Genomic DNA, 20,127 nt, shown 5'->3' with positions numbered 1-20,127 from the left:
GCTTCCACTCGGGGCATGATCTCATCCCCGACACGTTGATGGCACTCCACCATTTTCCGGAGCGCTCTGCAATTTGAGCCGTTTCCCCCTGCACCACATCCAGTTTTAGCTACCATACACTAACCTTCACAGACTTTGCACATTCTGAAGACTAAAATATCCAATTACCCAGTGGAGAATGCAGGTATCGATCCCGCTACCTCTCGCATGCGAAGCAAGCGCTCTTCCATTTGAGCTAATTCCCCCCATACCTCCGTTTCGACCGCACAGGCCGCCATAGTTTCCACAACAGCGAAATCGCGCATAAGCAGAGACATTTTGAGCCAACGGGACCATGTTTAAAATATAGCTGAAAGTGATGAGGTGACCGAGAGGTTAAGGTGATGGACTGCTAATCCATTGTGTTCTGCACGCATGGGTTCGAATCCCATCCTCATCGGGCTATTGCTACGAGTTCACTGCTTTCTTCTTTTACCACACGTGTGTTTTTCGGAAATGTCATCAGCATGCAAGGAAACAAGCAAGTCGTCACTACAATGGACATCGAGGAAAAGGCTTCTTGAGACGTCATCTGTACTTCTGTGTAGAAGGTGTCGGACGTTTCGCTCCTCATCCGAAGAGCTTCGTCAGCAAACTAATAAGTGCTGGTAGCTTAGGCCTTAAATACAGTAAGAGTGGGCGGAATTGGTGTGCCAACACCCTCCTCCTATTGGTTCGTTACACTAAGCCTGGGCGGAGCAGTGGTATAATCCTATCCTGTTATTCACACCTACGATAAAAGGGAAGTGTCGCTCCCTGAATTGGGTATGAACGACTCTGATACTGGCTTGTTAGCATCTATTGTTCTGGCTCGGCCCTGCCTTCACCTCATTTGCAAGACTAAGAGCTGTGGGTTTTGGTCTCAGTAACCTGCTGAACACAGGGTCCAAATTAAACCTCAAACCACCATTCCGATTCAATGATGGGTTCTGTTGTTTGACAAAAATAGCTTCCTTAACTCCTCTTTCAAACCATCTGTTTTCTTTGGCCAAAATCTTAACCTCGCTGTCCTGAAAAGAGTGATTGGTAGCTTTCAGGTGTAGATGTACTGCTGATTGAGGACCACTAGCATTGTCCCTGCGATGTTGATAAAGCCTTTTTTGGAGCATTTGCTTAGTTTCCCCAATGTAGTGCTCTTTGCATTCCTCATCTTTACAGTGGATGGAATAGACCACATTGCTCTGTTTCTGGTTTGGAGCCTTGTCCTTAGGATGCACTAATTTTTGTCTCAGGGTATTTACTGGTTTGAAATAGGTAGGAATTTTGTGTTGCCATAAGATCCTCTGGAGTTTTTCGGAGACCCCCGCTACATAAGGGACTACCACTCCTCTCCTTTTTGCTTCTGTGGGCTTTTGGGTTTCTTTCCCTACTCTCTTCTTTTGACATTTGTTAAAAGCCCACCGTGGGTACCCACAGGTTGAGAGCGCTCTCTGGACATGTTGTGTCTCCTTTTTCTTTCCCTCAGCACTAGTTGGTATTTGTTCCGCTCTATGTTGGAGGGTCCTAATAACCCCTAGTTTATGTTGTAGTGGATGGTTTGATTCAAAAAGCAGGTATTGGTCAGTGTGTGTGGCCTTTCTAAAGACCTCTGTAAGTAGCTGTCTGTCCTTTCCTATAATTACCTTGCAGTCTAAGAAGGCTAGTTGGTTTTCTTTAGTGTCCTCGCGAGTAAATTTGATATTGGTGTCCACCGCATTGATGTGATCTGTGAAAGACTGAATTTCTTGTTTTTTGATTATGACAAAGGTGTCATCCACGTATCTAAACCAGTGCCTTGGTTTTGTCCCTGAGAAGGATGTGAGAGCCTGTTTCTCCATCTCTTCCATGTACAGATTCGCCACTATGGGTGAGACTGGTGAGCCCATAGCACAACCATGAATTTGTCTGTAGAATTTCCCTCTAAACTGAAAATATGTGGTGTTAAGGCAAATTTCCAGTAATTGGCAGATGTGGTCAGCACTAAGTTTTGTTCTCCGATGCAGAGTTGAGTCCTCGAGCAGTCTCTTCCTCACCACCGAGACTGCTGCTGAGGTGGGGACAGATGTGAAAAGTGAAGTCACATCATAAGACACCAAAGTTTCCTCTGGCTCCAATCTGAGGTCTTTGATGCTCGCCACAAACCCTTTTGTGTTCTCTTCGGATGAGGAGCGAAACGTCCGACACCTTCTACACAGAAGTACAGATGACGTCTCAAGAAGCCTTTTCCTCGATGGACAACTCCTGTACGACTGAGAGCCTACACAGACGCACTACAATGGACAGCGAGAATCCTTTCGTTGGCAGGAAAAAGCCATAAGAGACACTTTGGAGAATGCAGGCGTCGATCCTGCTACCTCTCACATGCTAAGCGAGCGCTCTACCACTTGAGCTAATTCCCCCTGTGACACAACCGTGCTACCATATGCTACTTCTTACAGACAATGCACAGGTTTCGCACGAACGTTTTAAAAATATGGGCATGGATCCCGCTACTGGTCATCGGTCAGAGTAATGATGTTTGACAATTTGGCCAGACCAAATGCCAAATGGCCAGGTGTCAAAGGAGCAAAGGAGCGTTGGCAGGAAAAAGCCATAAGAGACACTTTGGAGAATGCAGGCGTCGATCCTGCTACCTCTCACATGCTAAGCGAGCGCTCTACCACCTGAGCTAATTCCCCCTGTGACACAACCGTGCTACCATATGCTACCTCATCTGGCTCCGCTCAGTATGGCGGAACAGCGGCTCGAGTGCGAGTTCCTGCCGGATGACAGTGTTGTGCCGTTTTCTGTGTTGTGGCATATTTTCCACAACACAGAAAACGGAATCCGCCTACCTTGCCCCAATCGTGAACAAGACCCCACGGTACTTGGTCTGGCTCCATTTGGGGCAGGAACTCATCCGCGACACGTAGTTGGCACTCCACCATTTGAGCCGTTTCTCCCTGCACCACACGCAGCAAAGCTGCCATACACTAACCTTCACAGACTTTGCACTTGCATGTTGTTAACACTAAAATGTTCAATTACACAGTGGAGAATGCGGGTATCGATATGACTTTGTGTTTCCTCAAACATGCCCAACTCTATCACAATGGCTCTTCAGCTTCACCATGAAATGTGTGCTGCTAATTGTAGGACGTGCCCTGAGCAAGTCCCCAGGCATCCTGACCAGATACCCGAGCCACCTCATCTGGCTCCGCTCAGTATGGAGGAGCTGCGGCTCGAGTGCCAGTTCCTGCCGGATGACAGTGTTGTGCCGTTTTCTGTGTTGTGGCATATTTTCCACAACACAGAAAACGGAATCCGCCTACCTTGCCCCAATCGTGAACAAGACCCCACGGTACTTGGTCTGGCTCCATTTGGGGCAGGAACTCATCCGCGACACGTAGTTGGCACTCCACCATTTGAGCCGTTTCTCCCTGCACCACACGCAGCAAAGCTGCCATACACTAACCTTCACAGACTTTGCACTTGCATGTTGTTAACACTAAAATGTTCAATTACACAGTGGAGAATGCGGGTATCGATCCCGCTACCTCTCGCATGCAAAGCAAGCGCTCTTCCATTTGAGCTAATTCCCCCTTTTGAGACAACTGGCCGGCATATTTTCCACAACACAGAAAACGGACATGAGAAGTAACATTTTGAGCCAACTAAACCATGTTAAAAAGACAGCTGAAAGTGATGAGGTGACCGAGAGGTTAAGGTGATGGACTGCTAATCCATTGTGTTCTGCACGCATGGGTTCGAGTCCCATCCTCATCGGGCTCGTGCTACGATATCACAGGTTTCTTCTTTGACCACACGTGTATTTTTCGGAAATGTCATCAGCATGCAAGGAAACAAGCAAGTCATCACGACAGTGGAGAACGAGAATCCTTTTGTTGGCAGGAAAAAGCCATAAGAGACGCTTTGGAGAATGCAGGCGTCGATCCTGCTACCTCTCACATGCTAAGCGAGCGCTCTACCACCTGAGCTAATTCCCCCTGTGGCACATTCGTGCTACCATATAGTACTTCTTACAGACAATGCACAGTCTTCGCACTCAATGGATCCGAAATGGACTTAATGGATCCCACTACTGGTCATCAGTCTTAACTGTTTCCCAACTTTCTTGCGAAATGACAACGACATGGCAACTTTTCCATAGCTCAACGTGGCAATTAAGCAAGATCTTACGTGGACGTCAGATGTAATGGATTTTTGTTGGACTCGACTGATGCAAGGTTGCCAAAACATAGATCAGAGTAATGATGTTTGACCAAACGCCACATGGCCAGGTGTCAAAGGAGCATTGTAGAGCTGTACCGATATGGCCTTGCTTTTCCTCAAACATGCCCAACTCTATCACAAAGGCTCCTCAGCTTCAGCATGAAATGTGTGCTGCTAGATGTAGAACGTGCCCTGAGCAAGTCCCCAGGCATCCTGAACAGATACCCGAGCCACCTCATAGGTGTAGGTGAGGGTAGTAACGTAGATCGACTGGTAAATTGTCATTGTAGACGCTGCACCGATCCGTCAACCTTCCCTCAATCGTGAACAAGACCCCACGGTATTTGAACTGCTTCCACTCGGGGCATGATCTCATCCCCGACACGTTGATGGCACTCCACCATTTTCCGGAGCGCTCTGCAATTTGAGCCGTTTCCCCCTGCACCACATCCAGTTTTAGCTACCATACACTAACCTTCACAGACTTTGCACATTCTGAAGACTAAAATATCCAATTACCCAGTGGAGAATGCAGGTATCGATCCCGCTACCTCTCGCATGCGAAGCAAGCGCTCTTCCATTTGAGCTAATTCCCCCCATACCTCCGTTTCGACCGCACAGGCCGCCATAGTTTCCACAACAGCGAAATCGCGCATAAGCAGAGACATTTTGAGCCAACGGGACCATGTTTAAAATATAGCTGAAAGTGATGAGGTGACCGAGAGGTTAAGGTGATGGACTGCTAATCCATTGTGTTCTGCACGCATGGGTTCGAATCCCATCCTCATCGGGCTATTGCTACGAGTTCACTGCTTTCTTCTTTTACCACACGTGTGTTTTTCGGAAATGTCATCAGCATGCAAGGAAACAAGCAAGTCGTCACTACAATGGACATCGAGGAAAAGGCTTCTTGAGACGTCATCTGTACTTCTGTGTAGAAGGTGTCGGACGTTTCGCTCCTCATCCGAAGAGCTTCGTCAGCAAACTAATAAGTGCTGGTAGCTTAGGCCTTAAATACAGTAAGAGTGGGCGGAATTGGTGTGCCAACACCCTCCTCCTATTGGTTCGTTACACTAAGCCTGGGCGGAGCAGTGGTATAATCCTATCCTGTTATTCACACCTACGATAAAAGGGAAGTGTCGCTCCCTGAATTGGGTATGAACGACTCTGATACTGGCTTGTTAGCATCTATTGTTCTGGCTCGGCCCTGCCTTCACCTCATTTGCAAGACTAAGAGCTGTGGGTTTTGGTCTCAGTAACCTGCTGAACACAGGGTCCAAATTAAACCTCAAACCACCATTCCGATTCAATGATGGGTTCTGTTGTTTGACAAAAATAGCTTCCTTAACTCCTCTTTCAAACCATCTGTTTTCTTTGGCCAAAATCTTAACCTCGCTGTCCTGAAAAGAGTGATTGGTAGCTTTCAGGTGTAGATGTACTGCTGATTGAGGACCACTAGCATTGTCCCTGCGATGTTGATAAAGCCTTTTTTGGAGCATTTGCTTAGTTTCCCCAATGTAGTGCTCTTTGCATTCCTCATCTTTACAGTGGATGGAATAGACCACATTGCTCTGTTTCTGGTTTGGAGCCTTGTCCTTAGGATGCACTAATTTTTGTCTCAGGGTATTTACTGGTTTGAAATAGGTAGGAATTTTGTGTTGCCATAAGATCCTCTGGAGTTTTTCGGAGACCCCCGCTACATAAGGGACTACCACTCCTCTCCTTTTTGCTTCTGTGGGCTTTTGGGTTTCTTTCCCTACTCTCTTCTTTTGACATTTGTTAAAAGCCCACCGTGGGTACCCACAGGTTGAGAGCGCTCTCTGGACATGTTGTGTCTCCTTTTTCTTTCCCTCAGCACTAGTTGGTATTTGTTCCGCTCTATGTTGGAGGGTCCTAATAACCCCTAGTTTATGTTGTAGTGGATGGTTTGATTCAAAAAGCAGGTATTGGTCAGTGTGTGTGGCCTTTCTAAAGACCTCTGTAAGTAGCTGTCTGTCCTTTCCTATAATTACCTTGCAGTCTAAGAAGGCTAGTTGGTTTTCTTTAGTGTCCTCGCGAGTAAATTTGATATTGGTGTCCACCGCATTGATGTGATCTGTGAAAGACTGAATTTCTTGTTTTTTGATTATGACAAAGGTGTCATCCACGTATCTAAACCAGTGCCTTGGTTTTGTCCCTGAGAAGGATGTGAGAGCCTGTTTCTCCATCTCTTCCATGTACAGATTCGCCACTATGGGTGAGACTGGTGAGCCCATAGCACAACCATGAATTTGTCTGTAGAATTTCCCTCTAAACTGAAAATATGTGGTGTTAAGGCAAATTTCCAGTAATTGGCAGATGTGGTCAGCACTAAGTTTTGTTCTCCGATGCAGAGTTGAGTCCTCGAGCAGTCTCTTCCTCACCACCGAGACTGCTGCTGAGGTGGGGACAGATGTGAAAAGTGAAGTCACATCATAAGACACCAAAGTTTCCTCTGGCTCCAATCTGAGGTCTTTGATGCTCGCCACAAACCCTTTTGTGTTCTCTTCGGATGAGGAGCGAAACGTCCGACACCTTCTACACAGAAGTACAGATGACGTCTCAAGAAGCCTTTTCCTCGATGGACAACTCCTGTACGACTGAGAGCCTACACAGACGCACTACAATGGACAGCGAGAATCCTTTCGTTGGCAGGAAAAAGCCATAAGAGACACTTTGGAGAATGCAGGCGTCGATCCTGCTACCTCTCACATGCTAAGCGAGCGCTCTACCACTTGAGCTAATTCCCCCTGTGACACAACCGTGCTACCATATGCTACTTCTTACAGACAATGCACAGGTTTCGCACGAACGTTTTAAAAATATGGGCATGGATCCCGCTACTGGTCATCGGTCAGAGTAATGATGTTTGACAATTTGGCCAGACCAAATGCCAAATGGCCAGGTGTCAAAGGAGCAAAGGAGCGTTGGCAGGAAAAAGCCATAAGAGACACTTTGGAGAATGCAGGCGTCGATCCTGCTACCTCTCACATGCTAAGCGAGCGCTCTACCACCTGAGCTAATTCCCCCTGTGACACAACCGTGCTACCATATGCTACCTCATCTGGCTCCGCTCAGTATGGCGGAACAGCGGCTCGAGTGCGAGTTCCTGCCGGATGACAGTGTTGTGCCGTTTTCTGTGTTGTGGCATATTTTCCACAACACAGAAAACGGAATCCGCCTACCTTGCCCCAATCGTGAACAAGACCCCACGGTACTTGGTCTGGCTCCATTTGGGGCAGGAACTCATCCGCGACACGTAGTTGGCACTCCACCATTTGAGCCGTTTCTCCCTGCACCACACGCAGCAAAGCTGCCATACACTAACCTTCACAGACTTTGCACTTGCATGTTGTTAACACTAAAATGTTCAATTACACAGTGGAGAATGCGGGTATCGATATGACTTTGTGTTTCCTCAAACATGCCCAACTCTATCACAATGGCTCTTCAGCTTCACCATGAAATGTGTGCTGCTAATTGTAGGACGTGCCCTGAGCAAGTCCCCAGGCATCCTGACCAGATACCCGAGCCACCTCATCTGGCTCCGCTCAGTATGGAGGAGCTGCGGCTCGAGTGCCAGTTCCTGCCGGATGACAGTGTTGTGCCGTTTTCTGTGTTGTGGCATATTTTCCACAACACAGAAAACGGAATCCGCCTACCTTGCCCCAATCGTGAACAAGACCCCACGGTACTTGGTCTGGCTCCATTTGGGGCAGGAACTCATCCGCGACACGTAGTTGGCACTCCACCATTTGAGCCGTTTCTCCCTGCACCACACGCAGCAAAGCTGCCATACACTAACCTTCACAGACTTTGCACTTGCATGTTGTTAACACTAAAATGTTCAATTACACAGTGGAGAATGCGGGTATCGATCCCGCTACCTCTCGCATGCAAAGCAAGTGCTCTTCCATTTGAGCTAATTCCCCCTTTTGAGACAACTGGCCGGCATATTTTCCACAACACAGAAAACGGACATGAGAAGTAACATTTTGAGCCAACTAAACCATGTTAAAAAGACAGCTGAAAGTGATGAGGTGACCGAGAGGTTAAGGTGATGGACTGCTAATCCATTGTGTTCTGCACGCATGGGTTCGAGTCCCATCCTCATCGGGCTCGTGCTACGATATCACAGGTTTCTTCTTTGACCACACGTGTATTTTTCGGAAATGTCATCAGCATGCAAGGAAACAAGCAAGTCATCACGACAGTGGAGAACGAGAATCCTTTTGTTGGCAGGAAAAAGCCATAAGAGACGCTTTGGAGAATGCAGGCGTCGATCCTGCTACCTCTCACATGCTAAGCGAGCGCTCTACCACCTGAGCTAATTCCCCCTGTGGCACATTCGTGCTACCATATAGTACTTCTTACAGACAATGCACAGTCTTCGCACTCAATGGATCCGAAATGGACTTAATGGATCCCACTACTGGTCATCAGTCTTAACTGTTTCCCAACTTTCTTGCGAAATGACAACGACATGGCAACTTTTCCATAGCTCAACGTGGCAATTAAGCAAGATCTTACGTGGACGTCAGATGTAATGGATTTTTGTTGGACTCGACTGATGCAAGGTTGCCAAAACATAGATCAGAGTAATGATGTTTGACCAAACGCCACATGGCCAGGTGTCAAAGGAGCATTGTAGAGCTGTACCGATATGGCCTTGCTTTTCCTCAAACATGCCCAACTCTATCACAAAGGCTCCTCAGCTTCAGCATGAAATGTGTGCTGCTAGATGTAGAACGTGCCCTGAGCAAGTCCCCAGGCATCCTGAACAGATACCCGAGCCACCTCATAGGTGTAGGTGAGGGTAGTAACGTAGATCGACTGGTAAATTGTCATTGTAGACGCTGCACCGATCCGTCAACCTTCCCTCAATCGTGAACAAGACCCCACGGTATTTGAACTGCTTCCACTCGGGGCATGATCTCATCCCCGACACGTTGATGGCACTCCACCATTTTCCGGAGCGCTCTGCAATTTGAGCCGTTTCCCCCTGCACCACATCCAGTTTTAGCTACCATACACTAACCTTCACAGACTTTGCACATTCTGAAGACTAAAATATCCAATTACCCAGTGGAGAATGCAGGTATCGATCCCGCTACCTCTCGCATGCGAAGCAAGCGCTCTTCCATTTGAGCTAATTCCCCCCATACCTCCGTTTCGACCGCACAGGCCGCCATAGTTTCCACAACAGCGAAATCGCGCATAAGCAGAGACATTTTGAGCCAACGGGACCATGTTTAAAATATAGCTGAAAGTGATGAGGTGACCGAGAGGTTAAGGTGATGGACTGCTAATCCATTGTGTTCTGCACGCATGGGTTCGAATCCCATCCTCATCGGGCTATTGCTACGAGTTCACTGCTTTCTTCTTTTACCACACGTGTGTTTTTCGGAAATGTCATCAGCATGCAAGGAAACAAGCAAGTCGTCACTACAATGGACATCGAGGAAAAGGCTTCTTGAGACGTCATCTGTACTTCTGTGTAGAAGGTGTCGGACGTTTCGCTCCTCATCCGAAGAGCTTCGTCAGCAAACTAATAAGTGCTGGTAGCTTAGGCCTTAAATACAGTAAGAGTGGGCGGAATTGGTGTGCCAACACCCTCCTCCTATTGGTTCGTTACACTAAGCCTGGGCGGAGCAGTGGTATAATCCTATCCTGTTATTCACACCTACGATAAAAGGGAAGTGTCGCTCCCTGAATTGGGTATGAACGACTCTGATACTGGCTTGTTAGCATCTATTGTTCTGGCTCGGCCCTGCCTTCACCTCATTTGCAAGACTAAGAGCTGTGGGTTTTGGTCTCAGTAACCTGCTGAACACAGGGTCCAAATTAAACCTCAAACCACCATTCCGATTCAATGATGGGTTCTGTTGTTTGACAAAAATAGCTTCCTTAACTCCTCTTTCAAACCATCTGTTTTCTTTGGCCAAAATCTTAACCTCGCTGTCCTGAAAAGAGTGATTGGTAGCTTTCAGGTGTAGATGTACTGCTGATTGAGGACCACTAGCATTGTCCCTGCGATGTTGATAAAGCCTTTTTTGGAGCATTTGCTTAGTTTCCCCAATGTAGTGCTCTTTGCATTCCTCATCTTTACAGTGGATGGAATAGACCACATTGCTCTGTTTCTGGTTTGGAGCCTTGTCCTTAGGATGCACTAATTTTTGTCTCAGGGTATTTACTGGTTTGAAATAGGTAGGAATTTTGTGTTGCCATAAGATCCTCTGGAGTTTTTCGGAGACCCCCGCTACATAAGGGACTACCACTCCTCTCCTTTTTGCTTCTGTGGGCTTTTGGGTTTCTTTCCCTACTCTCTTCTTTTGACATTTGTTAAAAGCCCACCGTGGGTACCCACAGGTTGAGAGCGCTCTCTGGACATGTTGTGTCTCCTTTTTCTTTCCCTCAGCACTAGTTGGTATTTGTTCCGCTCTATGTTGGAGGGTCCTAATAACCCCTAGTTTATGTTGTAGTGGATGGTTTGATTCAAAAAGCAGGTATTGGTCAGTGTGTGTGGCCTTTCTAAAGACCTCTGTAAGTAGCTGTCTGTCCTTTCCTATAATTACCTTGCAGTCTAAGAAGGCTAGTTGGTTTTCTTTAGTGTCCTCGCGAGTAAATTTGATATTGGTGTCCACCGCATTGATGTGATCTGTGAAAGACTGAATTTCTTGTTTTTTGATTATGACAAAGGTGTCATCCACGTATCTAAACCAGTGCCTTGGTTTTGTCCCTGAGAAGGATGTGAGAGCCTGTTTCTCCATCTCTTCCATGTACAGATTCGCCACTATGGGTGAGACTGGTGAGCCCATAGCACAACCATGAATTTGTCTGTAGAATTTCCCTCTAAACTGAAAATATGTGGTGTTAAGGCAAATTTCCAGTAATTGGCAGATGTGGTCAGCACTAAGTTTTGTTCTCCGATGCAGAGTTGAGTCCTCGAGCAGTCTCTTCCTCACCACCGAGACTGCTGCTGAGGTGGGGACAGATGTGAAAAGTGAAGTCACATCATAAGACACCAAAGTTTCCTCTGGCTCCAATCTGAGGTCTTTGATGCTCGCCACAAACCCTTTTGTGTTCTCTTCGGATGAGGAGCGAAACGTCCGACACCTTCTACACAGAAGTACAGATGACGTCTCAAGAAGCCTTTTCCTCGATGGACAACTCCTGTACGACTGAGAGCCTACACAGACGCACTACAATGGACAGCGAGAATCCTTTCGTTGGCAGGAAAAAGCCATAAGAGACACTTTGGAGAATGCAGGCGTCGATCCTGCTACCTCTCACATGCTAAGCGAGCGCTCTACCACTTGAGCTAATTCCCCCTGTGACACAACCGTGCTACCATATGCTACTTCTTACAGACAATGCACAGGTTTCGCACGAACGTTTTAAAAATATGGGCATGGATCCCGCTACTGGTCATCGGTCAGAGTAATGATGTTTGACAATTTGGCCAGACCAAATGCCAAATGGCCAGGTGTCAAAGGAGCAAAGGAGCGTTGGCAGGAAAAAGCCATAAGAGACACTTTGGAGAATGCAGGCATCGATCCTGCTACCTCTCACATGCTAAGCGAGCGCTCTACCACCTGAGCTAATTCCCCCTGTGACACAACCGTGCTACCATATGCTACCTCATCTGGCTCCGCTCAGTATGGCGGAACAGCGGCTCGAGTGCGAGTTCCTGCCGGATGACAGTGTTGTGCCGTTTTCTGTGTTGTGGCATATTTTCCACAAAACAGAAAACGGAATCCGCCTACCTTGCCCCAATTGTGAACAAGACCCCACGGTACTTGGTCTGGCTCCATTTGGGGCAGGAACTCATCCGCGACACGTAGTTGGCACTCCACCATTTGAGCCGTTTCTCCCTGCACCACACGCAGCAAAGCTGCCATACACTAACCTTCACAGACTTTGCACTTGCATGTTGTTAACACTAAAATGTTCAATTACACAGTGGAGAATGCGGGTATCGATATGACTTTGTGTTTCCTCAAACATGCCCAACTCTATCACAATGGCTCTTCAGCTTCACCATGAAATGTGTGCTGCTAATTGTAGGACGTGCCCTGAGCAAGTCCCCAGGCATCCTGACCAGATACCCGAGCCACCTCATCTGGCTCCGCTCAGTATGGAGGAGCTGCGGCTCGAGTGCCAGTTCCTGCCGGATGACAGTGTTGTGCCGTTTTCTGTGTTGTGGCATATTTTCCACAACACAGAAAACGGAATCCGCCTACCTTGCCCCAATCGTGAACAAGACCCCACGGTACTTGGTCTGGCTCCATTTGGGGCAGGAACTCATCCGCGACACGTAGTTGGCACTCCACCATTTGAGCCGTTTCTCCCTGCACCACACGCAGCAAAGCTGCCATACACTAACCTTCACAGACTTTGCACTTGCATGTTGTTAACACTAAAATGTTCAATTACACAGTGGAGAATGCGGGTATCGATCCCACTACCTCTCGCATGCAAAGCAAGCGCTCTTCCATTTGAGCTAATTCCCCCTTTTGAGACAACTGGCCGGCATATTTTCCACAACACAGAAAACGGACATGAGAAGTAACATTTTGAGCCAACTAAACCATGTTAAAAAGACAGCTGAAAGTGATGAGGTGACCGAGAGGTTAAGGTGATGGACTGCTAATCCATTGTGTTCTGCACGCATGGGTTCGAGTCCCATCCTCATCGGGCTCGTGCTACGATAGCACAGGTTTCTTCTTTGACCACACGTGTATTTTTCGGAAATGTCATCAGCATGCAAGGAAACAAGCAAGTCATCACGACAGTGGAGAACGAGAATCCTTTTGTTGGCAGGAAAAAGCCATAAGAGACGCTTTGGAGAATGCAGGCGTCGATCCTGCTACCTCTCACATGCTAAGCGAGCGCTCTACCACCTGAGCTAATTCCCCCTGTGGCACATTCGTGCTACCATATAGTACTTCTTACAGACAATGCACAGTCTTCGCACTCAATGGATCCGAAATGGACTTAATGGATCCCACTACTGGTCATCAGTCTTAACTGTTTCCCAACTTTCTTGCGAAATGACAACGACATGGCAACTTTTCCATAGCTCAACGTGGCAATTAAGCAAGATCTTACGTGGACGTCAGATGTAATGGATTTTTGTTGGACTCGACTGATGCAAGGTTGCCAAAACATAGATCAGAGTAATGATGTTTGACCAAACGCCACATGGCCAGGTGTCAAAGGAGCATTGTAGAGCTGTACCGATATGGCCTTGCTTTTCCTCAAACATGCCCAACTCTATCACAAAGGCTCCTCAGCTTCAGCATGAAATGTGTGCTGCTAGATGTAGAACGTGCCCTGAGCAAGTCCCCAGGCATCCTGAACAGATACCCGAGCCACCTCATAGGTGTAGGTGAGGGTAGTAACGTAGATCGACTGGTAAATTGTCATTGTAGACGCTGCACCGATCCGTCAACCTTCCCTCAATCGCGAACAAGACCCCACGGTATTTGAACTGCTTCCATTCGGGGCATGATCTCATCCCCGACACGTTGATGGCACTCCACCATTTTCCGGAGCGCTCTGCCATTTGAGCCGTTTCCCCCTGCACCACATCCAGTTTTAGCTACCATACACTAACCTTCACAGACTTTGCACATTCTGAAGACTAAAATATCCAATTACCCAGTGGAGAATGCAGGTATCGATCCCGCTACCTCTCGCATGCGAAGCAAGCGCTCTTCCATTTGAGCTAATTCCCCCCATACCTCCGTTTCGACCGCACAGGCCGCCATAGTTTCCACAACAGCGAAATCGCGCATAAGCAGAGACATTTTGAGCCAACGGGACCATGTTTAAAATATAGCTGAAAGTGATGAGGTGACCGAGAGGTTAAGGTGATGGACTGCTAATCCATTGTGTTCTGCACGCATGGGTTCGAATCCCATCCTCATCGGGCTATTGCTACGAGTTCACTGCTTTCTTCTTTTACCACACGTGTGTTTTTCGGAAATGTCATCAGCATGCAAGGAAACAAGCAAGTCGTCACTACAATGGACAGCGAGAATCCTTTCGTTGGCAGGAAAAAGCCATAAGAGACACTTTGGAGAATGCAGGCGTCGATCCTGCTACCTCTCACATGCTAAGCGAGCGCTCTACCACTTGAGCTAATTCCCCCTGGGACACAACCGTGCTACCATATGCTACTTCTTACAGACAATGCACAGGTTTCGCACGAACGTTTTAAAAATATGGGCATGGATCCCGCTACTGGTCATCGGTCAGAGTAATGATGTTTGACAATTTGGCCAGACCAAATGCCACATGGCCAGGTGTCAAAGGAGCAAAGGAGCGTTGGCAGGAAAAGCCATAAGAGACACTTTGGAGAATGCAGGCGTCGATCCTGCTACCTCTCACATGCTAAGCGAGCGCTCTACCACCTGAGCTAATTCCCCCTGTGACACAACCGTGCTACCATATGCTACCTCATCTGGCTCCGCTCAGTATGGAGGAACAGCGGCTCGAGTGCGAGTTCCTGCCGGATGACAGTGTTGTGCCGTTTTCTGTGTTGTGGCATATTTTCCACAACACAGAAAACGGAATCCGCCTACCTTGCCCCAATTGTGAACAAGACCCCACGGTACTTGGTCTGGCTCCATTTGGGGCAGGAACTCATCCGCGACACGTAGTTGGCACTCCACCATTTGAGCCGTTTCTCCCTGCACCACACGCAGCAAAGCTGCCATACACTAACCTTCACAGACTTTGCACTTGCATGTTGTTAACACTAAAATGTTCAATTACACAGTGGAGAATGCGGGTATCGATATGACTTTGTGTTTCCTCAAACATGCCCAACTCTATCACAATGGCTCTTCAGCTTCACCATGAAATGTGTGCTGCTAATTGTAGGACGTGCCCTGAGCAAGTCCCCAGGCATCCTGACCAGATACCCGAGCCACCTCATCTGGCTCCGCTCAGTATGGAGGAGCTGCGGCTCGAGTGCCAGTTCCTGCCGGATGACAGTGTTGTGCCGTTTTCTGTGTTGTGGCATATTTTCCACAACACAGAAAACGGAATCCGCCTACCTTGCCCCAATCGTGAACAAGACCCCACGGTACTTGGTCTGGCTCCATTTGGGGCAGGAACTCATCCGCGACACGTAGTTGGCACTCCACCATTTGAGCCGTTTCTCCCTGCACCACACGCAGCAAAGCTGCCATACACTAACCTTCACAGACTTTGCACTTGCATGTTGTTAACACTAAAATGTTCAATTACACAGTGGAGAATGCGGGTATCGATCCCGCTACCTCTCACATGCAAAGCAAGCGCTCTTCCATTTGAGCTAATTCCCCCTTTTGAGACAACTGGCCGGCATATTTTCCACAACACAGAAAACGGACATGAGAAGTAACATTTTGAGCCAACTAAACCATGTTAAAAAGACAGCTGAAAGTGATGAGGTGACCGAGAGGTTAAGGTGATGGACTGCTAATCCATTGTGTTCTGCATGCATGGGTTCGAGTCCCATCCTCATCGGGCTCGTGCTACGATAGCACAGGTTTCTTCTTTGACCACACGTGTATTTTTCGGAAATGTCATCAGCATGCAAGGAAACAAGCAAGTCATCACGACAGTGGAGAACGAGAATCCTTTTGTTGGCAGGAAAAAGCCATAAGAGACGCTTTGGAGAATGCAGGCGTCGATCCTGCTACCTCTCACATGCTAAGCGAGCGCTCTACCACCTGAGCTAATTCCCCCTGTGGCACATTCGTGCTACCATATAGTACTTCTTACAGACAATGCACAGTCTTCGCACTCAATGGATCCGAAATGGACTTAATGGATCCCACTACTGGTCATCAGTCTTAACTGTTTCCCAACTTTCTTGCGAAATGACAACGACATGGCAACTTTTCCATAGCTCAACGTGGCAATTAAGCAAGATCTTACGTGGACGTCAGATGTAATGGATTTTTGTTGGACTCGACTGATGCAAGGTTGCCAAAACATAGATCAGAGTAATGATGTTTGACCAAACGCCACATGGCCAGGTGTCAAAGGAGCATTGTAGAGCTGTACCGATATGGCCTTGCTTTTCCTCAAACATGCCCAACTCTATCACAAAGGCTCCTCAGCTTCAGCATGAAATGTGTGCTGCTAGATGTAGAACGTGCCCTGAGCAAGTCCCCAGGCATCCTGAACAGATACCCGAGCCACCTCATAGGTGTAGGTGAGGGTAGTAACGTAGATCGACTGGTAAATTGTCATTGTAGACGCTGCACCGATCCGTCAACCTTCCCTCAATCGTGAACAAGACCCCACGGTATTTGAACTGCTTCCACTCGGGGCATGATCTCATCCCCGACACGTTGATGGCACTCCACCATTTTCCGGAGCGCTCTGCAATTTGAGCCGTTTCCCCCTGCACCACATCCAGTTTTAGCTACCATACACTAACCTTCACAGACTTTGCACATTCTGAAGACTAAAATATCCAATTACCCAGTGGAGAATGCAGGTATCGATCCCGCTACCTCTCGCATGCGAAGCAAGCGCTCTTCCATTTGAGCTAATTCCCCCCATACCTCCGTTTCGACCGCACAGGCCGCCATAGTTTCCACAACAGCGAAATCGCGCATAAGCAGAGACATTTTGAGCCAACGGGACCATGTTTAAAATATAGCTGAAAGTGATGAGGTGACCGAGAGGTTAAGGTGATGGACTGCTAATCCATTGTGTTCTGCACGCATGGGTTCGAATCCCATCCTCATCGGGCTATTGCTACGAGTTCACTGCTTTCTTCTTTTACCACACGTGTGTTTTTCGGAAATGTCATCAGCATGCAAGGAAACAAGCAAGTCGTCACTACAATGGACATCGAGGAAAAGGCTTCTTGAGACGTCATCTGTACTTCTGTGTAGAAGGTGTCGGACGTTTCGCTCCTCATCCGAAGAGCTTCGTCAGCAAACTAATAAGTGCTGGTAGCTTAGGCCTTAAATACAGTAAGAGTGGGCGGAATTGGTGTGCCAACACCCTCCTCCTATTGGTTCGTTACACTAAGCCTGGGCGGAGCAGTGGTATAATCCTATCCTGTTATTCACACCTACGATAAAAGGGAAGTGTCGCTCCCTGAATTGGGTATGAACGACTCTGATACTGGCTTGTTAGCATCTATTGTTCTGGCTCGGCCCTGCCTTCACCTCATTTGCAAGACTAAGAGCTGTGGGTTTTGGTCTCAGTAACCTGCTGAACACAGGGTCCAAATTAAACCTCAAACCACCATTCCGATTCAATGATGGGTTCTGTTGTTTGACAAAAATAGCTTCCTTAACTCCTCTTTCAAACCATCTGTTTTCTTTGGCCAAAATCTTAACCTCGCTGTCCTGAAAAGAGTGATTGGTAGCTTTCAGGTGTAGATGTACTGCTGATTGAGGACCACTAGCATTGTCCCTGCGATGTTGATAAAGCCTTTTTTGGAGCATTTGCTTAGTTTCCCCAATGTAGTGCTCTTTGCATTCCTCATCTTTACAGTGGATGGAATAGACCACATTGCTCTGTTTCTGGTTTGGAGCCTTGTCCTTAGGATGCACTAATTTTTGTCTCAGGGTATTTACTGGTTTGAAATAGGTAGGAATTTTGTGTTGCCATAAGATCCTCTGGAGTTTTTCGGAGACCCCCGCTACATAAGGGACTACCACTCCTCTCCTTTTTGCTTCTGTGGGCTTTTGGGTTTCTTTCCCTACTCTCTTCTTTTGACATTTGTTAAAAGCCCACCGTGGGTACCCACAGGTTGAGAGCGCTCTCTGGACATGTTGTGTCTCCTTTTTCTTTCCCTCAGCACTAGTTGGTATTTGTTCCGCTCTATGTTGGAGGGTCCTAATAACCCCTAGTTTATGTTGTAGTGGATGGTTTGATTCAAAAAGCAGGTATTGGTCAGTGTGTGTGGCCTTTCTAAAGACCTCTGTAAGTAGCTGTCTGTCCTTTCCTATAATTACCTTGCAGTCTAAGAAGGCTAGTTGGTTTTCTTTAGTGTCCTCGCGAGTAAATTTGATATTGGTGTCCACCGCATTGATGTGATCTGTGAAAGACTGAATTTCTTGTTTTTTGATTATGACAAAGGTGTCATCCACGTATCTAAACCAGTGCCTTGGTTTTGTCCCTGAGAAGGATGTGAGAGCCTGTTTCTCCATCTCTTCCATGTACAGATTCGCCACTATGGGTGAGACTGGTGAGCCCATAGCACAACCATGAATTTGTCTGTAGAATTTCCCTCTAAACTGAAAATATGTGGTGTTAAGGCAAATTTCCAGTAATTGGCAGATGTGGTCAGCACTAAGTTTTGTTCTCCGATGCAGAGTTGAGTCCTCGAGCAGTCTCTTCCTCACCACCGAGACTGCTGCTGAGGTGGGGACAGATGTGAAAAGTGAAGTCACATCATAAGACACCAAAGTTTCCTCTGGCTCCAATCTGAGGTCTTTGATGCTCGCCACAAACCCTTTTGTGTTCTCTTCGGATGAGGAGCGAAACGTCCGACACCTTCTACACAGAAGTACAGATGACGTCTCAAGAAGCCTTTTCCTCGATGGACAACTCCTGTACGACTGAGAGCCTACACAGACGCACTACAATGGACAGCGAGAATCCTTTCGTTGGCAGGAAAAAGCCATAAGAGACACTTTGGAGAATGCAGGCGTCGATCCTGCTACCTCTCACATGCTAAGCGAGCGCTCTACCACTTGAGCTAATTCCCCCTGTGACACAACCGTGCTACCATATGCTACTTCTTACAGACAATGCACAGGTTTCGCACGAACGTTTTAAAAATATGGGCATGGATCCCGCTACTGGTCATCGGTCAGAGTAATGATGTTTGACAATTTGGCCAGACCAAATGCCAAATGGCCAGGTGTCAAAGGAGCAAAGGAGCGTTGGCAGGAAAAAGCCATAAGAGACACTTTGGAGAATGCAGGCATCGATCCTGCTACCTCTCACATGCTAAGCGAGCGCTCTACCACCTGAGCTAATTCCCCCTGTGACACAACCGTGCTACCATATGCTACCTCATCTGGCTCCGCTCAGTATGGCGGAACAGCGGCTCGAGTGCGAGTTCCTGCCGGATGACAGTGTTGTGCCGTTTTCTGTGTTGTGGCATATTTTCCACAACACAGAAAACGGAATCCGCCTACCTTGCCCCAATCGTGAACAAGACCCCACGGTACTTGGTCTGGCTCCATTTGGGGCAGGAACTCATCCGCGACACGTAGTTGGCACTCCACCATTTGAGCCGTTTCTCCCTGCACCACACGCAGCAAAGCTGCCATACACTAACCTTCACAGACTTTGCACTTGCATGTTGTTAACACTAAAATGTTCAATTACACAGTGGAGAATGCGGGTATCGATATGACTTTGTGTTTCCTCAAACATGCCCAACTCTATCACAATGGCTCTTCAGCTTCACCATGAAATGTGTGCTGCTAATTGTAGGACGTGCCCTGAGCAAGTCCCCAGGCATCCTGACCAGATACCCGAGCCACCTCATCTGGCTCCGCTCAGTATGGAGGAGCTGCGGCTCGAGTGCCAGTTCCTGCCGGATGACAGTGTTGTGCCGTTTTCTGTGTTGTGGCATATTTTCCACAAAACAGAAAACGGAATCCGCCTACCTTGCCCCAATCGTGAACAAGACCCCACGGTACTTGGTCTGGCTCCATTTGGGGCAGGAACTCATCCGCGACACGTAGTTGGCACTCCACCATTTGAGCCGTTTCTCCCTGCACCACACGCAGCTAAGCTGCCATACACTAACCTTCACAGACTTTGCACTTGCATGTTGTTAACACTAAAATGTTCAATTACACAGTGGAGAATGCGGGTATCGATCCCGCTACCGCTCGC

The 20,127-nt window shown here is 47.7% G+C and overlaps 11 non-coding genes across 11 annotated transcripts; 9 read left to right on the top strand and 2 right to left on the bottom strand.

The window, feature by feature from the left end:
* Positions 1 to 357: 357 nt before the first annotated feature.
* trnas-gcu (transfer RNA serine (anticodon GCU)) lies at positions 358 to 439 on the top strand. Its single transcript has one exon. It is a non-coding gene; the product is annotated as a tRNA-Ser (tRNA).
* Positions 440 to 3,701: 3,262 nt separating this feature from the next.
* trnas-gcu (transfer RNA serine (anticodon GCU)) lies at positions 3,702 to 3,783 on the top strand. Its single transcript has one exon. It is a non-coding gene; the product is annotated as a tRNA-Ser (tRNA).
* Positions 3,784 to 4,938: 1,155 nt separating this feature from the next.
* Positions 4,939 to 5,020, top strand: trnas-gcu (transfer RNA serine (anticodon GCU)). Its single transcript has one exon. It is a non-coding gene; the product is annotated as a tRNA-Ser (tRNA).
* A 3,262-nt stretch (positions 5,021 to 8,282) lies between these two features.
* On the top strand, positions 8,283 to 8,364 carry trnas-gcu (transfer RNA serine (anticodon GCU)). The gene has a single exon. It is a non-coding gene; the product is annotated as a tRNA-Ser (tRNA).
* A 1,155-nt stretch (positions 8,365 to 9,519) lies between these two features.
* trnas-gcu (transfer RNA serine (anticodon GCU)) lies at positions 9,520 to 9,601 on the top strand. The gene has a single exon. It is a non-coding gene; the product is annotated as a tRNA-Ser (tRNA).
* A 2,184-nt stretch (positions 9,602 to 11,785) lies between these two features.
* trnaa-agc (transfer RNA alanine (anticodon AGC)) lies at positions 11,786 to 11,858 on the bottom strand. The gene has a single exon. It is a non-coding gene; the product is annotated as a tRNA-Ala (tRNA).
* Positions 11,859 to 12,863: 1,005 nt separating this feature from the next.
* Positions 12,864 to 12,945, top strand: trnas-gcu (transfer RNA serine (anticodon GCU)). Its single transcript has one exon. It is a non-coding gene; the product is annotated as a tRNA-Ser (tRNA).
* Positions 12,946 to 14,100: 1,155 nt separating this feature from the next.
* Positions 14,101 to 14,182, top strand: trnas-gcu (transfer RNA serine (anticodon GCU)). Its single transcript has one exon. It is a non-coding gene; the product is annotated as a tRNA-Ser (tRNA).
* A 1,504-nt stretch (positions 14,183 to 15,686) lies between these two features.
* On the top strand, positions 15,687 to 15,768 carry trnas-gcu (transfer RNA serine (anticodon GCU)). The gene has a single exon. It is a non-coding gene; the product is annotated as a tRNA-Ser (tRNA).
* A 1,155-nt stretch (positions 15,769 to 16,923) lies between these two features.
* trnas-gcu (transfer RNA serine (anticodon GCU)) lies at positions 16,924 to 17,005 on the top strand. The gene has a single exon. It is a non-coding gene; the product is annotated as a tRNA-Ser (tRNA).
* Positions 17,006 to 19,189: 2,184 nt separating this feature from the next.
* Positions 19,190 to 19,262, bottom strand: trnaa-agc (transfer RNA alanine (anticodon AGC)). The gene has a single exon. It is a non-coding gene; the product is annotated as a tRNA-Ala (tRNA).
* Positions 19,263 to 20,127: the final 865 nt, after the last annotated feature.

This window comes from Dunckerocampus dactyliophorus, chromosome 14 (genome assembly GCF_027744805.1).
Source record: "Dunckerocampus dactyliophorus isolate RoL2022-P2 chromosome 14, RoL_Ddac_1.1, whole genome shotgun sequence".
NCBI lineage: Eukaryota > Metazoa > Chordata > Actinopteri > Syngnathiformes > Syngnathidae > Dunckerocampus > Dunckerocampus dactyliophorus.
Note: the sequence above shows the minus strand (reverse complement) of the source record. Positions and strands in the feature narration are given on the sequence as shown.